This window comes from Peromyscus maniculatus, chromosome 21 (assembly GCF_049852395.1).
Source record: "Peromyscus maniculatus bairdii isolate BWxNUB_F1_BW_parent chromosome 21, HU_Pman_BW_mat_3.1, whole genome shotgun sequence".
In the NCBI taxonomy this organism is placed as follows: Eukaryota; Metazoa; Chordata; class Mammalia; order Rodentia; family Cricetidae; genus Peromyscus; species Peromyscus maniculatus.
The window spans coordinates 44450771-44473370 of NC_134872.1; the positions used below are offsets into that span (position 1 = coordinate 44450771).

At 44.1% G+C, this 22600-nt stretch overlaps 1 long non-coding RNA gene across 4 annotated transcripts; it reads left to right on the forward strand.

Annotated features, from left to right (window-relative positions):
- Positions 1–776: 776 nt before the first annotated feature.
- LOC121824772 (uncharacterized) lies at positions 777–19335 on the forward strand. Of its 4 annotated transcripts, XR_013046743.1 has the most exons (5): positions 777–1037; positions 1117–1321; positions 6567–7687; positions 15581–15697; positions 15818–19335. It is a non-coding gene; the product is annotated as an uncharacterized LOC121824772 (long non-coding RNA). The 4 variants fall into 4 exon arrangements; XR_013046742.1 differs by lacking the exons at positions 15581–15697; positions 15818–19335 and adding an exon at positions 9264–10901; XR_013046744.1 differs by lacking the exons at positions 15581–15697; positions 15818–19335 and adding an exon at positions 9940–10901.
- The last annotated feature ends 3265 nt before the right edge of the window (positions 19336–22600 follow it).

The window sequence follows — 22600 nt, forward strand, 5'->3', positions numbered from 1 at the left end:
CAGTGGGAAGCCAGGCAACACCTCCTGTCCAAATCCCTGCTGCTTCACTCTCAAAACCACAGAGGCCTGCTGAGGTGGCCCTGGATTCTTGGCTGCCCTGGTGTGACCTGCTGAGGGTGAAATCCAGAGGTCTGCTGGCTCTCAGCCTGCTGCCAGCTTGGACTCTGTATCAGAAACACCGGTGCCAAGTTCGGTGGTGAATTCTGGGAGCATGAGTCAATGTGTCCACAAAGATACACTCCCTGGTGACCTGCAAATAACTACACAGGCAGGACGGCTGCCTCCCGGGAACTACCTAGATGTTTGCTATGGTTGTCCTAAGAAACAGAGTACGTATGCAAATGGAGGGGCAAGAGGCATACAGAGAGCACCCCCCATTCAGTGACTGTCCTAACCCTCCCCCAGTGCTTGTTCCAGACCCCCTACTCAGTGGCTGTCCCAGACCCCCCTACTCAGTGGCTGTCCCAGACCCCCCTACTCAGTGGCTGTCCCGGACCCCCCTACTCAGTGGCTGTCCCGGACCCCCCTACTCAGTGGCTGTCCCAGACCCCCTACTCAGTGGCTGTCCCAGACCCCCTACTCAGTGGCTGTCCCAGACCCCCTACTCAGTGGCTGTCCCAGACCCCCTACTCAGAGGCTGTCCCGGACCCTCCCACTCCCTGCTTGTCCCAGTCCCTTTTGTGAGGACAAATCCTCACAGTCCTAGCTCTCTCTGATGAGCACAAACACTGCCCGTTTTGCTAACACAGAAGCATCATGTTCTTTCCTTATCAGAACATTCATCCTCCCTCACTTTAATTGCTCTTTCACTGTCCTGGCAAATGGTCAGAAAGCTCCGTCAGAAGAGCCATGCCTACTTGGTCATCTCCATGTGCCGGGGCTTGCTGCCATGCCTTGCATATATTCAAGTATCTGTTGCATGAATCCATAAGGAAGTACATAAGCCATTGTGTCAACAGACAGGCTCTTGGATGGTCTGTTTCCAGAAATTTTTCCGCTCTCTTACTGGAATTTTATGGCTTGTCTTGGCTAAAAAGGTGAGTGGAAATGACATAATTTATGGTCTAGTGTGTTAGTTGTTGGTACAAGAGCCACAGTTTTCTTTTCCTCTCTCAGGGGTGAGAATCCCTTCTCAGTCTGAATCCTACGCTGGGCGTGTAAGCAAAGAGGCGGACCTTGTTGTCTGACACTGCTGGTATCTGGAGTTTGTTACGGCACAGCGCGTAGCCTATTCTGACCGTGCAGAGAGTCGGCTAAGACAAGTTTGTCAGGAGCCTGCAGAACAGAGGGGCCCCAGAAAGCCGTTCTCCAGTGTGGCCCGGTAAGACTTTCTATGAATATGGAAGTGTTCTAAAGAGTGCCATCATGAAAGCGACTAACCACATTTTAGAACTCCTGTTGCCCAACTACGTAATAATGGTTTGTATTTGCCCATTTTGTTGTTTGTTTGTTGGCCTCTGTAACAGGCTAGCATGCCAGGAGCTGGCTACCAAAGGCAGGCTATAAGATCACTCCTCCTCCTCATCTCCCCTGCCCTGCCTTTGCTTGAAAGTGTAAACAAAAGACAGAATTCATCCTTATTAAATGCCATTAAAGCATGGGTCTCCGTCTTAATTAGCTTTGGGAAAAAGAGACAATTATCTCAATGTAATATTCTGAGACCAAGCTGAATGTTCCAACGCTCCAAATTGTATTCTTCATTGTCTATGATTTAAAAACATATTCATTCAAGCCTCTGTCTCACAGGCCCCCATGGGAGGGGCCTGGCTCCTGAATCCCATGACCTAATTTGCCACATAAATTACTCTCTCCTGCCTCATTGGATTTGGCCCTCCTGGAGATCAGTTCCTGAGGAACAGGAAGGCCTACAGAAGTGCCAACTCTAGGGGAGAGCATGGGCACAAAAAGCCATGGAAGAACACAGCTGCTGTGGGATGTCTTTCTGTGTGCTGTGAATGTGTGTGGCTCCCATTGGATAATAAATAAAGCTGTTTGGGCCTATGGCAAGAAGGCTTACAGCCAGGCAGCAAATCCAAGCAGAGATACAGAGAGAAGAAGGTCAGAGTCCAAAGAGACTCGAGCTCGCTGCTGAAGGAGCAACAGGATGTCAGCAGACCCGTAACAGATGAATGGGAATGGGATGATTTAAGATGAAAGAGCTAGCTAGCTAGCAAGGAGCTGAGGCTGTAGGCCATACAGTTTGTAATTGAGATAAGGCTCTGAGTAATTATTTTATAAGTGGCTGCGGATCATGGGTGGGAGAGATTCATCCCCACCGAGGGGCCGGGCGGGACACAGAGAAACTTCTCTCTACACACAGCTACTGTGTAATTCACTGCTTATTTAGGGATTAAGAAATCCCACTGTTCTATTAGAATACCCCAAAAATGTGTTCTCTTCCTGTCAGTCACTAAGGGCAAGTTGGACTATGACTGTGCTGTGGTTTTTTTGTTTGTTTGTTTGTTTTTGGTTTTGTTTTTTTCGAGACAGGGTTTCTTTGTGTAGCTTTGCGCTGTGCTGTGTTTTTGTTATTATTATTTGTTGTACTTTTGTTTATGGAGACAGGTTCTTACTATGCAGTCCATGCTGGCCTCAAACCGTGATCCTTTTACCTCGGCCTCTCAAGTATGGGGATCATAGTTACACTACACCATGCCCATGGATTTTAAGTGTAGACTCTCATCCCAAGAGATAGCGCTCTTTAGAGCCATTTTTGTAGCTGAAACAAACAGATCATTAGGCCCAGAGAACACAGTTTCCAGATCTAACTCAACTTGATCCAAACTATAACTGCTTTCCTCTCTCTCTTGTGTCTTCTAGTCATGTGTCAGCTTGACAGACACAGGGTCATCTGTGACAAGGATGTGGCAGGGCCCAGCTCAATGTGAGTGGTGCCACTCTGGGCACCATCCTGGCTGGTGTAAGAGAGCAGGCTGAGCAAGCCACAGGGAGCAGGCTAGTAAGCAGCTGTCCTCCATGGCCTTTGCTTCAGTTTCTGCCTGTCTTAAGCTCTGGCCCTGACTTCATGTCATGATGGACCATAAGTTATAAGATGGAGTAAGTCCTTTCATCCCCAGGTTGCTTTTGGTTACGGTGTTTATCACAGATATGGAAAAGAAGCCATGACAAAAAGCTTTAAAGAAATCTCGCAGGAGTGGAGCCGAGAGTCCTTACACGTTTCACACCCAGATCCTTCATTAATGATGTCTTATATTATTACCAGGAAGTACCTGTATCAACTAATAATTCAATAAGGACACATTTCTAACTAAACTTTGAACTTGCTTCATTTCTTTTGTTTTTAACCTCACCTTTTTGTGTCCTGTGACTTCATCTGGGACACCACAGTGACATCTACTAGTCACGTTATTTTAGGCTTCTCCAGGCTGTGACAGTTCCTCTAACTTTTCTTGGTTTTGATGATGACAACAAGTTTTGAGAAGTGCTGGTCAAATATTTGTTCTTCAGCCTGGGTGGATGTAGATAGTTTTTCTCACAGTGGCTTGGGGAGGAGGAACTTGGAAGGAAAGTCCCATTCTCCTCACATCACAAGGAGCATGCGTTACCAATACCACCTAACACTGCTGGAATCGGACTTCTCCTCAGGGAAGCTCTATTTTCCTCCATTTAGTCCTGAGTGCAAAAGGTAGGGTTTTCTCCTCCATCTCCTTGATGGAGCACATCCATTTTTTTATAAAGCACAACTCTGAAGCAATGCCTGCTGGGAAACAGGTTTCAATTCCAGACCTGACTGCCCCAACTAAGCTGAGCCAAAGAAGTGGCGAACTGTATCCAGCCAGTGAAAGGGACGTTTCCTCACAGTGCCAGCATGGCAAGCTGTCTCTACTAAGCAGCATGCAGGAAGTGCCCTGCACCAATGCAGGACTCGGTAGAGGGCTTATTCTTTTACCTGTGCACACAAGACTTGTTTATTCCTCACAACGTGAGTCTCACTCTTACAAATCCAATGCAGCTAAATATCACATGCAAAGAGCTCTTAGAAATCAAAAAGGAAAGGATAATTCATCTTTTTAAACAAGCACAGGACATGAAAAATAACTTCCCATAATAAATGCAAAGTGTATATTAAAACCACATGTATACATGTACGCTAAAGTCTAGAGTGGTTACTTCTAAGGCAGGGGTGAGAGGGAGAAATTACCAAATACTCTCATTTCCTGCCTTGCCCATTTCTCAACAGCAAGCAAAGAAAACTTTGCAACTTTTTTTTGGAGAAGCAAGTATGTCTTCTTGAAAGAAGATTGGAACTGTTAAAATAGCTGTGCTGTGCTGTGTGGAGTGATACCAGCCTCTCTCTTCCACTTCACCGCCTCTCGGAGAGAAGGAAAACTCCAGGCTTAGGGAACAATGGCTGGTTGTGAAACGTGATATCACCACTTATTTGTATTTCTTAATTGGAAATTTAGCATTCAAGGTCACCCCACCTTGTATGTTTATGATTAGAAACCACAGGTATCATTTTCCTCTACTGGGTTTTTCAGATTTGGCAATTAACCTGACGACACAGGAATCCATTGTTTGCCAGATAATTTCAGCTCTACTTGGGGAAAACTAGTCATGTGTAAGTCTGAGGAGCACTAGTATTGCTCTGCACACTATCACTTTGATTACTAAGTAAATATGTATAGACAACCTCTGAATGAAGCAATTATTAAATCATAGGCCATTTTGACAGGGAATCATTTGAACAAATCTGTCATCTATATGTAACTTGTATGAAAAATATTAAGCTGGTTGTGGTGGTACACGCCTATAATCTTGACGTTCAGGAGTTGAAGCAGGGGGAGTATTAGTTGGAGGCCTACTGAGTCTAGACAACAGAATCTGTTTTGGCAACAATAATAAAAAACCAAATGACACTGAGAAGGGAAGAAGAGAGAATCTCAGAGGCTGGGAAGATGGATCGGAGGCTGAAGTGCTTTCTAAGCAAGCATGCCCTGAGCTTGATTCCCCAGAAATCACCTAAAAAACTGGGTGTGATGGTGCACACTTGTAATCTCAGCACTGGTGCACACTTGTAATCTCAGCACTGGTGCACACTTGTAATCTCAGCTCTGGTGCACACTTGTAATCTCAGCACTGGTGCAGAAGACAGGCAGATAGGTCCCTGGGGCAGGGAGCCAGCCAGCCTGGCCTAATCAGCAAGCCCCAGTTTCCAGTATGACCCCATTTCAAAAATAGGGTAGATAGCTCCTGAGGAACCACAGACACCTCTGGCACACACGAGTGTGTACACAAGCATTCCACACACCAGTACTTACACACAATTAGCTGAGTCCAAAAGAAATTTCTATTCCCGAAAAGATTATTCTTAAATGAAACCACTGATGTTTTAGGGTCTCCAAATAACAAGAAAACAAACATAAAAAACACAACATATTGCTGGTGATCATTAATTACCTAACTAAGTGCAATGCTGACGTGCACTCTTGGAATGCTGTTGTAGAGAAAAGAGATGGCAGCATCTTCAGGGATGTTCCCCAGAGAAAGAACCCCAAGTAAATACAGATGAGAGCAAGAGAAGCAGACGGCCACCTGTTTAAGACACATTTTGTGTGTTAACAGAAGCTTATGGGAAGGCTACGTATCTGTTTGAGGAAGGCCAGCGAGTGGTCACAGACCTAATCTATGAGGGTGGAATTTGCTTTGACAGTACTACTTCTGGCCTCACCGATTAGCTGAAAAAAATATATCCAAACTGTAATGAACCTCCTCTATCACCAGGTTTTACTTAACTGTCAGATGAGCCATCAAAATGATTTGAGAAGGCGAGACAAGTACATTATTGAGGCTTGAGAGAGCATGTGACCTAAGCCACCTTGGACATGTTTAGGCCTTTTGAAGTATTCCTTCAGGGAATCTTACCAGGAAAATGATTTGGCTTTTTGCTTTTTAGATACGGTACATATTCCAGGTGAAATATTTAAGTCTTTTTGGATGATGTTTTTAAACAAAAAAGTTCTCTTACAAATGTCACTGAGAGTTGAAATTAAAGGAGCTCAGAGATTATTTTTATTAATCTCAAACCGTCAAATGACATTGAAATATTTTCCTGGAAATCCACATAGCAACATTACACAATTTGGTCACAATCTTTCTTTCTACTATACAGGGTTGCCAGACTAAAAAGCAAACAAGCATAGGTGTGTGTGTGTGTGTGTGCATGTGTGTGTGTGTGTGTGTAATATGGTAGAGACTAAATGAAAAAGAAAGTCTACAAAGTGTCACCAGTAGATTTTCATAATTGCTAAAGCCTTTCTCTCTGTAAGAACCCATCTAAGAAGGAGGTGGTGTCAGACACCTGTAAACACAGCACTTGGAAGGAGAAGGCAGGAGAATCAAGGGTTCAAGGTCATCCTTAGTAAATGAGTTGCATGAGACCCTGTCTCAAACGCAGTCAAACAAAGGCGGCCCAGTCTCAGAATTGTCTTGAACTGCTTTCGTGGTCAGGTAGTCATTCTGAAGTAGTCTCCCCAGAGGCACACTTAATATAAACAAATGTTCGTTTGATTCATTTTCTAATTTCTTGCACCATTTTCTGCCAGAGAATGGTTTCAATGTCCCACCAAGCTGATAAGATTGCTGCGGATACACCCAACAAAAGGAAACAGACATTCTATAGTAGCTTGTGGTCCCTTGGGCCAAGGATGCTTTGACGAATGCATCCATTCAGCAGGCTCCTGACGTGTTGTAGTACATACCAATTCTCTTCCAAACCACACAACAAACTGTTCAGAAAAGTATCCTCTACATATAATAAAACAGACACGCGAGGCAATGGAAGTTGCTGGGACGCACAGCACAGAGAGTCCCCAACTTGGGGTGCTTCATCTTTCCCAAGCCCACGATGTGCAATGGGAGGTCTTCTCCAGAGGCTGGGCAGCTGTGGAAGCCACAGCTCTACATCTGCATACAGGAGGTAAGCGAGGATGACCAGGGCTAGGACTGTGGATGCAGTTTTGATGTATTTTCAATACATGCGGAGTTTATTGAGATGTAAGTGAATTATAGAAGAGGCACCAGTACTTTAATCCAAACATGTGTCCCAAACTTCTGTTATCTGTATCTCACCACTGCAATCTCCTATATACTCTAAAACCACTGTACTAGTAGATCAAAATGTAAACACTGATATTTTGGACATAATCTATAAAATAAGAAATTTCATATGGCTCTACTTAATACTACTTACTTTTTCTTCTGCTTGAATATCTTTAAATTTCAGTTGGCAACTGTCCCTTTCGATATTTATCCAAAGGAGATGAAAATGTTTGTCCATCAAACCCTGAACAATGATGTTTCTAACAATTATTATCATCATTTCCCAGACCTGGAAACAACCAAGATACACTTTGGTACGTGTATCCAGACAACGGGATACCACTAAGCTCTAAAAACTATCAAGCCAGGAAAGACATGAAGGAAATATATATACATGTGAGCGAAAGAAGTTAGAAGCCAAGAGCCTATCTAAAAAAGTGCCATACTATGCCGGTCAGTGGTGGTGCATGCCTTTAATCCCAGCACTTGGGAGACAGAGCCAGGCGGATCTCTGTGAGTTCGAGGCCAGCCTGGTCTACAGAGCAAGATCCAGGAAAAAAAAAAAAAAAGATAAAGATAAAAACGTGCCATACTATGATTCCAACTACATGACAATATGGAAAAGGTAATTTAGAAATAATAAAGAGTTCAGCGGCCACCAGAGATTCCAAGGGAGTCATACAGGGATTCCAAGGGAATACATAAGATGAACACAGAAGTTCTTAGTGTAGTAAAACTAGTCTTTTACCATACATTCTCCAGTGGTATCATTTTGGTTATGTACAACTATGGAACTCTACAGTCTTTGTGCAAATGCATGGAATGCACAATTCCAACAAGGAGCCCTGATGCAAAATCTGCTCTTTGGGTGATAATGATGTATAAATCATCGTAGGTTCATGAACTATAAAATGTTTACCATGCTGGTGGAGATGTCGATAATGGGGAGCTCATGAATGAGTGGGGATGGGGAGATATGGGAAATCTCTACATTTTCTTCTCCATATGACTGTGAACCTAAAAATTTTCTAAAGTAAGGTCTAGGGATTTAGCAGCCAGTGTAGTGCTTGTCTAGTATGGATGATCTGATCTGCTCCTTCTCAGCACCCCAAAGGGGTCAGAGGCTCAAGGTCATCCTTGGATACATAGCAAGTTCCTGACTGGCCTGGGGTATATGAGACTCTGTGTGTGTGTGTATGTGTCTGTCTGTCTGTCTGTCTGCATGTGTATCTTATATCTTATATCATAAGTCAATGCTAGTTTAGTCCATACGCATATTACAACAGAATGTCTGCAAAGAAAACCACCACCGATTCCCTCCTTTCCTATCTGTTCATGTCTTGTCTCATCTTAACGCAGTGTTTCTCCTTCCCTTAAATACAGGCTGGCCTGTGACTTTTTTAGAAGGCTGCAGTGGAGGGGTGGGGGCGGCTCTGAGCCTTGCCATAGGAGGCCTGTGGGGTTCCACCTGGCTCTCTACTACATAAGAAATCTTTCCAATTCCTTCTATGTCTTTCCTAAGCATACATTCCTTAACACTTTGGGATGCCCCACTTCAACATTTTGCTCTTTCTTACTCTTTCTCTGCCATGGGATCTCCATGCCAGCAGCTGAAGTGGCATGGTGTTCTCCTTCTCTTCTCCAGATTTGACAGCTGCCCCCCTCCCCGGGGGGCCGTCTTTTAAACTCTAATTAAAATTGTCTTTGAGCTTCCATTTGAGTCCATTTAATAAATATTTCATTAATGAAACTAAGAACTCTAGAAGGAGACCCTGAATTCCCCTATATCATTGCCAACTTTGAGGCCCCCGATCAATTATGACTAAGGTAGAGTGTCTTAATGCATTAGTGGCCCTCAAGTAACCAAATAGCCCTCTAGAACCAAGTTCTAGAAGTTACACCTTCTGCAACCTCCTCCACTAACATTGGCTTGACCATGTGACTTGCTTTGGCCAATGGGATATGAGTATTAATACAAATCAGAAGCAAGGCAGTCCCATCCTATCACCAGTTAGGGTTACAGTCCCAAGGAAAACGAAAACATCACCATATCCAGGCAGAATTGGCAGTCATAACTGAAAACAAAAACACATAGGTTTTACAATGCATTCTACACACTCAGTGTCTGAGGTTTCTATTGTTGTGATAAAACAGCATGACCAAAACCAGCATGGGATGAAAGGCTTTATTTCTACTTACAGCTTGTGGTTCACCATACAGATAAGTCATGGCAGGAACTGAAGCAGAGACCATGAAGGAGTGCTGCTTATTGGCTAATTCCTTATGACTTGCTCAGTTGCTTTCTTATGGCACTCAGGACCAGCATCCCAAGGGGACCTTCCCACATTAATCATTGATCAAGAAAATGTACCATGGACTTGCCTACAGTCCAATCTGAGGGCATTTTCTCAACTGACATTTCCTCTTCTAAAAAGACCGCAACTTATGTAAAAATACCCAGCACACTTGATGAGATAAAGAACTAAAGTCCAAAAGGCCCTGACTCATCAAGAGGTCAGCTGACTGCCAGCTTTCACTTTTCAACACTGGGCTCTTTCACAGGACCCATCAGCAAAGCAGAATTTCCCACATGCATTCTAATTAACCAATCAGATGCATCCCAGTTTGATGCCTAATTTACATATGGGACCAAACTGGCTCATTCCCAAGATATAAAAACTCTGCTTCAGCATGCTGCTAGGTAACTCACCTTCAAGTCTCCCCCCTGACTACAGGGAGCTGTTTCTTTATTTCCCAGTGAACTCTGTTCGCTTCCCTTTTTTGTATTGCCTTTGCTTATCATCCTTAGCAATCATGAGACGATAAACTCCCCTTGGAGAGAAGAAACTGAAACCCAACAGCAACTGTGTGTTGCAGGCAGAGCCTTGACGAACAACGGCACAGTGAGATCTCTCCTTGGAACACTTGCGTTTGGAGCCTTGGCCGCCATGTGAATGCCCAGGAAGCCTGTCTGTCCTAGTCAGCCAAGCTCAGGAGCTTGAGACCCGTCAGTGCTGAAGAGCAGATCCACACTGTGAGGCCCAGCTCATATCAAAACCAAAAGAAACACCACATCATCACCAATAAGTCACTGAGTTGATGTTACAGGCTACAGGAAAACGTAATGGAATCCAGCTACGCTCACAAAAGCTAATAGTTGGAAAGGTCAAGGACTTTTCTGAAGGTCAAGCCATGGCTTAAGAAGTCTTGGTGATATTTTAGCTTTTGTATGTATATTACCGATTCCTGCAATGATTTCCTTGTATGCTATGTGTGCTTCCAAGTACTCATAACAGTCCATTTTATCTGAATACCTATCAAGCATCCAAGGCCAAGGGATCTCCTGAATTAAGGCAAATTAAGCTCAGACTCTCCTTTCTTATACAGCCTTAGTGGTATTTATACTAACATTATAGACTGCTAACATTTACCTAACCATCTCTAGGAATGTAGTTTGAGCACATAAATTCCCTTTTTCTGATATATTATTAACCAATTTTAGCTCTTAGTTGACCTCCTCCTTTACCACTCCCTTTTTGGGTTATAAAAGAGAGCCTGATGGTCACTGCCTGAGGAAAACTCTTGTCTACTTTTATGACCCTGTAAGAATTCAAGCCTGGTTACCTTGCTTTAGCTAGAGCACTGTTATTGCATGGGTATATAACTATAAACCTCAGAGACTGAGGAAGGATTTTGACTGGAGAACCAGGTGGAGAACTAGAAGAATGAGATGGAAGATGAGGAGGAGCCAGATGGGAAAGTACTAGATGGGTAAGAACAAGATGAGAAAGACCAAGATGGGACAGAATTAAGATGAGAGAATTAAGATAGAACTTAGAGCCGATAAAGGTAGAGAGAAATCAGGCAAGAAAGGAGCTAGGCATGAGAACAGAACTGAAGCTGTGTAGATAGGATTTTATCCCAGAGGAATAAAGTAGATGGACTTAGAGCTCTGTGTACTGAGATTCTTTTCCTGAAAATAATTCGCACCATTTGTAGCTTCTCTTCTGGGCCCCTGGGAAGAAGATTATTAAGACTAAACCATAATAATTTATGAGAAGTTCAGGTGGTTTGCTATCTAGCAATAAGTAACAAAATAAAAATGATATCCACAAAATCACAAATCCAGTATTTGTCCTAACACACATAACTTTAAAAAAAATCAATTAATTTACTATCAAAATTATGTAGCCTGCCAATAATCTAATTATTAGGCATGAAAAACACTGATTTAACAGGACAACGTTAGCAAGAATAGTAACTCCAACTTATAACCGAAGATCTATTATTGCTAGGCTCTGGGTGTCTTAGCTACTGTTCTATTGCTGTGACAAAGCACAGCATCCAAGGCATCCAATGAAATAAAGAGTTTAATTGGGTTTAAAGTTCCCAAGTGTTAGAATCCATGATGGAAGCAGGTACAGCTGGGAGCTCACATCTGGACTTATAAGCTGGAGGTAGAGAGCACACAGGAGTCTTTTGAATCTGGCCCCAGTGACACCCCCCCCCCAAAAGGCCATACCTCCCAATCCTTCCCAAACAGTTCCACCAACTGAGAACCAAAATTCAAATTACATGGGAGCCATTGTAATTCAAACCACCACATATTTTCTATGCACAACATAATTTAATCCTTCCAGTACCCTGTAGGTAAATATTTTATGGGTGAGGAAAACAAAGTCATCCTTTCTTCTCATGATGTATAGTCTTTTAAAGGTTACTGAATAGAAACTTCCTTGGAAAAGCAAATAAATAGAGTTCACTCTGTATATAAATATCCACAGAGCTATGAGTTTCTGGCTTCTGTGCTTATATTCAGGGTCAGAGCTGCTCAATTTGACCAGAAGCTCAGGCTACAGAAGGTTCCTCCCACCTCCTTCAGTAGCTGCCAGGACCAGAGTACCATCCTCATCAAAGTCTGTCTGACACCACTGGGCCTCAGCCCAGGAAATAAAACACAGAGAAAAGATGTCAGTAACTACAATGTAGCTCCAGCACTCACGAGTCAATGTGCTTCTTAAGGTCAAAGTAGTTCACAACCTCCAAACTATCACAGATAAATCCAGGTGTTCACAGTCCCAGGAGAAATTAAACAGATATGCATGGGAGAAGAGGGGAAAACTGGGGGGGGGGCGAGAGGAAGAGAGAAATCTTTCATGGCTCAGGTGAGCACAGCTTTGGAGCCCAGAGGAGAGGGACTGGAGGTAAGGTTACCCCAAGAGAAGGATGTGGCAGTGACAGTGACGATGGAGCAGGGAGACAGACTGTGGATAGAGGGTAGTTTGAATCCACAGACCAAGAAGTGTTGAACAGAGACTGGATCAGAGTCACCTGCTGAGAACATTGGTAAATGCTCATTGAATAAATGCATGTCAGGCATAGAGAGGAGTATCTTTCCCATAGAGTATTTGAGGGGGGAATGTTCTGCTGGAGAGGAGAAGCCTAGGAGCTAAGAATACATTTCAAGAGCAAGGAAAACACTCTTTCATTGCTGGTGAGAGTGTAAACTTGCACAGCCATTTTGGAAATCAATATGATGGTTTCTCAGAAAATCAATCTACCTCAAGACCCAGAGATACCACTCTTGGGTATATAACCAAAGGATGCTCAGTCATACCATAGGACCCCTGCTCATTCATAGTAGCTTTATTTGTAATAGCCAGAACCTAGAAACAACCTAGATGCCCCTCAACTGAAGAATGGATAAAGAAAATGTGGTACATTTACCCAATGGAGTATTACTCAGCTGTTAAAAATGACATCAGGAAATTTGAAGGCAAATGGATGGAACTAGAAAAAAATCATCCTGAGTAAGGTAACCCAGACCCAGAAAGACAAACATAGTATGTACTCACTCATAAGTGGATGATAACTGTAAAGGGTAACCAGGCTACAACCCATAGACCCAGAGAGGCTAGGTGACAAGGAGGGCCCAAGGAGGGACACATGGCTCTCCCTGGGAAGGGGAGATATAGATCTCCTGGATGGACTGAGGGTGGGTGGACATGGGAACTTGAGGAATCAGGTTGGGAGTGGGTGGAGGGGGATAATGCTGAGAGAGATGATTGGAAATTGGGGCTTTACAGGATCATGCAAGAGAAACTCCCATGGAGACCACAAGGATGGCCCTAGCTAAGACTCCAGGCAGCAGTGGATGCGTAGCCTGAACTAGCCATTCTCTGTGATCAGATTGGTGACTAGCTGGGTTCTCACCAGAGAGCCTTCACCCAGTGACTGATGGAGGCAGATTCAGAGACCCATGGCAGGCCAAACATTGGGCTGAGCTCAAGGAGTCCTGCTGAGGAGAGGGAGGAGGGGTGTAGGAGATGGGGTGTCAGGGACATCAGAGGAGAACCCACAGAAACAGCTAGCGTGGTTTATGGGAACTCAGAGTCTGAACCAACAACCAGGGAACCTGCACAGGACTAACATAGACCCTCTGCATATGTGTGACAATTGTGTAGCTTGGTCTGTTTGTGGGACTCCTGGCAATGGGAGCAGGGGCTGTCCCTGGTGTGTTGGATGGCTCTTGGGAACCTATTCCTCATGCTGATTGCCTTGCCCAGTCTGAATACAGGGGGAGGGGTTTGGTTGTAGGTCAGCTTGATATGCCGTGCTTTGCTGATGTCCATGGGAGTTCTGTTCCTTTTTGAGTGAATGGGGGTGGGTGGGTGGCAGGTAGTAGTGGGGTGGGGAGAGGCAGAGGAGGCTGGGGTTGGGATGTAAAAAAATTAATTAATTAAATTTTTAAAAAGAATATATTTCAAGAGCTAATCAAGGAATGGAATTAGACCGTGCCCAAGACCCTTTGGGAGTGGTCTTCAGATGGTACAAAGATCCTGGACCAATGAAAGCCTAGAGACAGCATCTTCCTCTCCAATGGACCCCAAGGGGCTTCCCACCTCCTGGGAGACAGTGAACACTGTGGAAGCTTCCTTTACTGACCAGGGTCAGGGCCAGTGTCTGTCCTCTTCCTCCAAAAAGGTCCTTGGCATCACAGTGACTTTCCTTTCTCCTCCCTGTCCCCTCCTCTTCTCAGGAAACCCTCACCACAAATCCTGCTGAGAAGGGAAAGCCTCTGGTTGTCAGCACACTCAGAGACGGAAGACTCTCCTAAGTATCTCCATCAGCCCAGGGAGTCGTGTGTCCTGCAAAGTCTTTTTATCTGGCAAAGCCTCAGGCTACAGGCCAAGGCCATTTATAGGTTAGAGCCCTGAGGTGCAAGAGTCAGGCCAGTCCAAACAGCCCACCTGATTTTCTGAGCCACACAGCTGGGACAAGCACTCCTAAACCCTGGTGGAATCTTCTGCTCCCTTTGTTCTTCGGGGAACAGTGAGCTTTCCTTTGAGCTTACCTCAAAGGAAGGGCAATCTGATCTGTGATAAGCCTCTCTGGCCCAGGCAAAAAAAGGTGGGCCTCTCAGACTTGGGCTCCAATTAAACTAGGCCAGGCTTTCCTGTGGGCTAGGCTGAATCACAGCCCTTGTGTTTTAGGGGCCAGAACTTCAGACCAAGGTGAACACCTGGGAAACCTTCTAAAAGAATTGTAAATAAGTGGAGGAAGTTGTTCTTGGGGATCTGAATAACAGAGAAGCAATTTTATAAGCTTAACGCACTTCCAACAACACCTGGGCAAAACCAGATCAATTTGAAATGTTCATTTGCATTAGAATAGCCATGAATATTCAAAAGTCAGCCGGTGTTTCAGATCCATTGTCTCTCCCTGGCACTTTCATCTCCCCTTGAAAAGCAGATCATGGGTTTTCGAGAAAGGTGGGTTGGGCTAGTCTGCGCACTGCCTGGCAGCGAAGAAGGTCATTATTTCGTTTCTACATATTAGAAAAGGAAAAGGCTTGGCTGGTGTGAAATCTTTTCTTTTTGTTCTAGTCAGGCTAAGGATTGTGGGCGAATCTCCAATCTGACCTAGAGACACCATTCTGAATCTGCTGGGCAGAGCTCTGGCTTACAACTCCTGCATGCATCCCTGGTCACTTGGGTTTCATTAAGTCCTTAGACACCACCGAGGGACTTGGAGACAGATCCCTGACAGGCAGACAGACAGGAAAGGAACCACAGATAACAAAGATGGCAAGATGGCAAACCTCCATCTTCTTCCTCCCGGTTTTCACCCACCATCAGGGGTCCCCTTCTGGCTGACTGGTCCAGGATGGCCAGATGTGTTCAAGGTCCATTCTGAACATGTTTATGTGAGCTGTGGGCTGGTCATCTATTGACCAACCCCAAATCATAGGAGGAGAGTCTGCCCTATACCACCAAAGCCAGGCCCTCCCACTGGATTTCACTCCCTTCTCTGCTTTGGGGAGTCTTTCCTTTTCTCTTGATGTACTTTGTTCTCTGTCTCTGTCTCTCTGTTTCCCCTCCACTCACCCACCCCCGTGTGTGTGTGTGTGTGTGTGTGTGTGTGTGTGTGTGTGTGTGTGTGTCTTTAGCTGTAATAAAGTTTGTTGCCTCCTGCTGTGTCTGAGGTTTTTCCTGCCTTTTAATTCTTTAACTGGCAGATAAATGAACCAGATGAAGACACCTAAACAGTAACCATACCAGGGACATGACTATGCTCCATGGACTGTATTCAAAGCAGGGGTCAGGGGACTCCTGACACAGTTCTAGGACCCTAGGTAAGTATACTTTGGCCAAGTCACTCATCATTAGCACCTTCACTGCATTCAATGGCCACTTTAATATTCTGCCCTTTCTTTGGTCAAGTTGGCTCATGTGTATCTATCTTCCCTTCTTAGGTGAAAGGACTTTGAATTCCTGGAGGGAAAAATAAGAGCTATGGACAAATCAGGAGCTATATACCAAAGCTTTCATTGCTAGAAAGCAATACAATCTTTTGATTCAGAGAGGATCTTAAGCAGTTTTCATGTGGTGAAAACATCATTTGTATAAACTAACAAGACGAGACTCACCGGTCCGCCATTTACTGAGATGGTTGACTCTACCTTCTTTGGCTAGAATTCACTTTGCCCAACATTTCTTCCTTATGCTCCAAACTGATCCGCATTTCTCTAACAGGGTTGTGGGAGGCTGTGAGAGAAGTGCAGCTGAGAAGCTCAAACAGGCACAGCGTTGATGATGGATTTGTTCCCCTGCTCGCACCACACCCCAGCTGAAGCCCATCCTACCGCTTTATGTGACAAAGTCTGTCAGAGGAACCAGTGTGATGTCAAGTCAGCAGTGAAGTCATGGTTACAAGTGTCCTTAGTTAAAAAGAAAGAAAGAGAGCGACTGTGTGGGAAGTCTTACCTATTCTCTTGCAGTTATTTCTGTATTCAATTTGCAAGATAAAAGATGAGTACCTTTCCACCTACCTGGCGCCCTGCCACAGGCTGTACGTAATCTTCCTGGTTACTTGTAGGCATCTTCAGGTTTGTCTTCAAATCCTAACAAAGGATCCTTGAATGTGGGTTCTGAGGAAGAGCTTTAGAGGTCATCTACCTTAGAGAATCCACACACCAAAGAGATGGAGCTGCTCAAATGAATGTTTATATTAACCAGAAATTTGAAAATGAGACAAAGCATTCATTGCTGCAAGTAATCTGTATTAAAGGAAAAGTCCAAGACCGAGCAAATCAGCATGGGACTGGACACATTGCCCCGCAGAAAGGGAAGAGAAGTGTGATGGCTAAAGGAACTTTTGAAGTTTAAATTATTGTGCCTAAGAGATCAATAAGACAAAAACGCATCTATAAGTGTCAGCCCCACTTGTCCAAGGACAGATAACTTCCTGGAATGCTGGGGGCTGCTGTTCATGTGAGGTAACAAGCAAGCCACGTGTTTTCACTTCTGTAAACAAGCTTGGTTGCCCCAGCTGCGCAGGATGTGCTTGATCATTCACAGGCAGGAGGTACGTAGGCAGGAAGCATGTCACAGTGTATGCTTGCCCTGAATTGGATGAAGGAGGGAAGTATGTAGCCTTCTGGGTTTTGCCTTTATAAGCCTCTGACAAATGTAGTTTGGGCCATTATCTGGAAATCCCAGATACGGACCTGGCCAGTATCCATCCTGGCCAGTATTTAATACAGTTGGCTTCAAATTTGGCTCAAAAATTGTGGTAGTGGTCTTATTCTCACCCAACGGGATTAACACTTCTGAAGGCCCAATGAGATCAGACCACCTACTGAAATTCTAAAGCTGGACCTTCACTCTGGTGCCCTGGGGCTGCGGGGCTGGCTGCCTCAGGAGGTGAACACCTCGAGATGTTCCAAGGCTCTGAGTCGTGTTTTCAGTTTCGCAGTCTTGCTGCTGTCCACCACCACATACTGCTGTGCTGAGAAAACCAGCAGGCATCTACAGAGGCCTTCCCTGGCATGTTGTTGTAATTTTCTGGTCTGTTGTGTGTAGCAGGAATCTTAAAAGGTTTTATTAATTAAATCAAACCTGAGGCCAGGTATTGGGGTCAACGCTGCAAGATCAGAAAAGCAGAATATGCTACAGCTTCCTCACCTCACCAATTCCTCAGCTGATCCTGTTTCCTCAGACTAGAAGCCTCTGAGTCCTCATCCAGAATGAATCTCAGCTGAACTGCTGCTCAAAGGCTTGAAGCTTAACCAGCTCTAGTTCCTGGTTCTCATGCCTTAAATACCTTTCTGCTTTCTGCCATCACTTCCTGGGATTAAAAGCATGAGTCACCATGCCTGGCTGTTTCCAGTGTGGCTTTGAACTCACAGAGATCCGGATGGATCTCTGCCTCCCAAGTGATAGAATTAAAGGCTTGTGTGCGCTATCATTTTCTGGCTTCTATATCTAGTGGCTGTTCTGTTCTCTGACCCCAGATAAGTTTATTAGGGTTACACAGTAATTTTGGGACGCACAATACCACCACAGTTGGGATCCTGATCTGGGACATGGAGGGTTTGATGGGACCCAGTACTCTCCCAATCAGGACAAAAAGCGAGATGTCACCTGCCTGTCTGCCTGGTCTGGTTTTGGGGAAGTTCTGTCTGTCCTGTGATGTGGAGGTCTGGTTTTTTTTTTAGTGTCCTGTCTGTTCTGTGATGTGGATGGGTCTGTTTTTTTGAGTGTCCGTGGTTTTGTGGCAAACGTGGAGCTGAGACTGAACTGGGTCAGGCTCGGCTGAATGTACGAACGGGGGCGCCACACGTTTGTTCTGACTGGTCTCCTTCAAGTGTGTGAGCTTTCTGTGTTCTGTGATTACAGGTTTTGTTTTTGCTGTCTCTGCTGCTGTCCACCACCACATAACGCTGCTTGTTATGGCTGCTGTGACGCCCAGGGCTCATAATTTATCTCTGGGCTTTCTACTCACTGGATTCAGTTTAGCAGAGATTCAAATGTCTTTTGGGTTTAGATAATATTAAAGTTATTTAATGCTGTTCTATTTTATTGAAAAGCTGGCTCTGGAGTTGGGTTATATGGCTCTCCCTCCTCTAGACCCAAACATGCTTATTTAAAAGTCTCCCCTCTGTCCTGTGTCAGCTGAGCCACATGACTCTCTGACAGGGATAGTAAAGCAAAGGAAAACCAAACAGCCTTAAAAACATGATTATTGGTTTCATCTAACTGCCTAGAACTTTCTCGCTAAGATATAAACCTTATCTCAAGGTTTGTAAGACTGTTATGTGAACTTCTTGTACCTCAAGATTTGTAAGTTCTTTTGGGTATGGTTAAAAATGTGTAACAAAAAATGTTAGCTTAAAATTTGTGACACAGGGGTTTCACATATAAAAATATAAAAATATAAAAAAATTTATACATAGGTAATCTTAAAGGAACCATGTGGCATGACAACATCTTGGGATATAAGTGTCTGTGAAGGCAATACAGACTCCATCTTAGGGGAGGGCCACCATCTTAGACCACCTGCCGTACTCAGTTCCAGGAAGGACCTCAGAAGGTGCCATGACAACTGGAACAGATACAGGGCAGCATGCTCCTGCAGACATCCTGTCTGCGGTTTATGGCTCTTGAAGATATCTAATATAATCCTGCTGAGCAGCCCAGATAATCCTGCTCAGCAAGTTGTGGTTCCCCACCAAAAGTCGAACCCAATGGTTTCAAATGTGGTTTCACACTGAAAGTCTAGATCAATAGTTTCAAAAAAATCACCTTGTCCAATATCCCTTCTACCCAATCCCAAATTGCCAAAGCACATAATTTCTGGCTTGGGGTTTTTCCCTATAAAAACTCTGTACCCTGGGGCCAGCTGTGGCTGCAGCATTTCCCTCCATCTGCCATGTGGTGGCCCAGGTTCAGACTTGACAATAAAAGCACCCCTATGTGCTTGCATTGGAAACCAGCTCCTTTGTGGTCTCTGGGGGTTTCGAGAAACGGGTACAACACAACGTGTGGCTGGCTTCATCTAAGCTCCTCCCCCATCTGGCTGGAGGCAGCCATATGACTAGCAGCCATCTTTGCTAGGGTTGGAGAGGGTGGATGCCATGTGACTTTACCGTTGTTTTGATTAAAGGTGACCACATGGTATAAACCAACCAAAGAGGCAAAAACAGGTCTCCAAGATATTTTGGATTAGGATGGATTTTTGTATGATAGTTCTTGTCCTGAAAATAAATTCATAAAATCAAAGTTTATGAAAGAAAGGATATAAAGGCAATGCTTGTCTAGTAAGTATTGAAGATGTATCTCCATACGCTTGTATACAAGAATGTACCTGGTGCTGGCAGTCTAACTTTGTAACGTAAGAGGCACCCTGGTGGTATGAGTTTTAAAGGCATGAAGGAGTCATGGAAAGCACCTGAGGCTTGGCACTGTGCGGCAGGACTGGAGTTCCTATCGAGCCCAGGACAGGCTATTGGTGAAAATGCAGCCCAGTTGCAATGGGGACCCAGCAGGTCTGGAGATGCCAGTGCCATGTGATAGCAACCAGGAGCAATAACTGCAATGAAATGGAGCAGGTTGGGGCCTAGAAGACAAGCTGTGTGTGCTGCTGAGGGTGGGGCCGGAGAGGTGACCTGAGCCCCTTGGGGAAGCCTAGAGGACTGTGAGTGAATCTTAAAGTCAAAAAGGGCACTATTTTTTAATATTGCATGAGCCCAGAATTGAGGGTTTTTAAACTTCTTTAAAGGGAAAATTTACAGTTTTACAGGAAATTTAAACTATAAACAACTGGATTTTTTTTTATTTAAGGAACAACTTTCTAAATATTTAAATCTATAAGGCTATGGGACATTTTAAGGTGGTAAAACATTTTATATTATGACATCTCTATTAATATATAATCTTAAATGAATAGATAAAGAAAGAGAGAAAGAGAAAGAGAGAGAGAGAGAGAGAGAGAGAGAGAGAGAGAGAGAGAGAGAGGAAGGAAGGAAGGAAGGAAGAAAGAAAGAAAGAAAGAAAGAAAGACTAAAGAGTTAGGGTCACAGGTATGAGAACCAAATCTAATGATGCAGCAAGATGACCTAAGCAGTCTGGCAAAGAGCCTACAGATGTCTCTCCTTACCTAAGATCTCTTCAGACTAAGAGAAACTGATTGAAATGTATGTCTAACCTCTTTGTCTTTAGTAACTTTGTTAAGTTTTAGTTATTTTGATAAACTGAGTCATACAAGAAACTGTGATATTCTTTAATAGTGCACTATAAAATAGCCAAGAAAATGAAGTTGCCAGTCTCCCTATGGACTGTATTTGTGATTTAAAGTTTTATTTTGATGCTAAAAGAGCTTCAATCCATAAGTTGTCATTTTTTAATGTTCAAACTTAACAGAGATAAAGCTGTAAATTCCTAATCTTATAAAAGCTACCTTATTATGAATTGTTAAAGATAATTAAGACATGCAAGTTAATGGTCAGTCACCTTTTAAAGGATCGAATTCTTTAATGTTCTCAGAACTATGCTTGTAGGCTTGCTAAGTTCAAATGTACTTCATTTACAATGAGAAGCTTTTTTTAGCTTCCTATATGTGTTTTTAAGGTTAAGCCTAAAGCTAGTAACTAAAAACAAAGTTTGTTTAGCTCAGATATACTTAATAGATTATGGTCCTGAAACTCTTCAGAGATTTGTTGGCATTTAAAATGTTTAATGGGGCCGGGTGGTGGTGGCGGCGGCGCATGCCGTTAATCCCAGCACTCGGGAGGCAGAGGCAGGCGGATCTTTGTGAGTTCGAGGCCAGCCTGGGCTACCAAGTGAGTTCCAGGAAAGGCACAAAGCTACACAGAGAAACCCTGTCTCGAAAAACCAAAAAAACAAAACAAAACAAAACAAAATAAATAAAATGTTTAATGGAAAAACTTTTTTATGATACACAGAAATGTTGGCTCCTGGCAGTGACCCTAAGGTCACTAAAGAAGACTATGGGGCACAGACAATGCTATCTGGATTGTGGTAATGCTGACCACTGGGAAAAACTGCCCCATGCCTCACCCTCCCCAAGGACCCTGCCCAAACTGTGGACAAACAGGACACTGGAGAGTTGATTGCCCCACTTTGCCTAGACAAGGTAAGCAAGTTCTCCAAGTTCCTCATCATGAGAAAGCCTCTCAGGTCTCCTGGGCCTGGCAGCAGAAGACTGATGTTACCCTGGCACCTCTGCCCCCAACAAGCCATAGAGACCATGGGAGCCTAGGGTAGCTGTCTAGGGAGTGGGTAAGTCTCTGTCATTTTAACAGACACACAGGCCATTTGGATTACACTTCCTGCTATAATTTATCCTCAGCTCTCTGATGGTGTTGGTGACTAACTCTAGCTTTGTCAGCTTGGCAGTGGCAGGCAACCAGCTCCTTCCTCAAGGCTTCGACCACTTTGTTAGTTCATTTCATGTGTAAAAACCAGGACTTGCTTTTTCTAGAGCTATAAGATCTCTGGCTGAGAAAGACAGACAGGTTTGCTTTGCTTCATGTTAAAGGATAAACAAGTTTCATATGTAACTTTTTCCTATTCCTTTATTTAAAGGAACTTGCTTTGCAACAGTTATTCTCAGTAATCAGGCACTTGTATCTTATGGTAAATGATTAGAAAGAAAGAAAGGGTCTGTCCTGTGTCCATCCTGGCCAGTATATAATAAAGCTTGCTTCAATTTTGGCTCAAAAACTTTAGTTGTGGTCTTATTTTCCCCCGGTAGGAGTCACAAGACACCAAGCTCCTCATGCTAGAAGTCCCCAGGGGGATCACCTCTTGCTGTGTAACAGGAAGCTGCTTATTACCTTTCTTCCCTCTTCCGACTTCCTTCCTGTGGGGAGTTCAGTGTGAAATGCACCACACGGGCCTGTGTGTTTGCATTCCTGGTCTCCAGCTGGAGGTACACCGGGGAAGGTCGTAAAATCTTCAGGAGGTGGTGGCTTGAGGGACCAAGGGGTTCACATGGGGGCTGGCCTCGAGGATGCTCAGCTTGGCCTCAGTTGTTCGTTCTTTCCTGCTTCCTGAGTATGGATGTAACATGCTCAGGACCCTCTTCCTCCCACCACTGTGCTCCCTCACCCTGTGATGGACTGTGTTCCCTCAAACTGTGAGCCAAGTAATCTCCCCTCCCTTGAGTTTCTTCTTGACCGACTTTTTTTTTTTTTTTTTTTTTTTACAACAATGAGAAAAGTAAAAATATACTT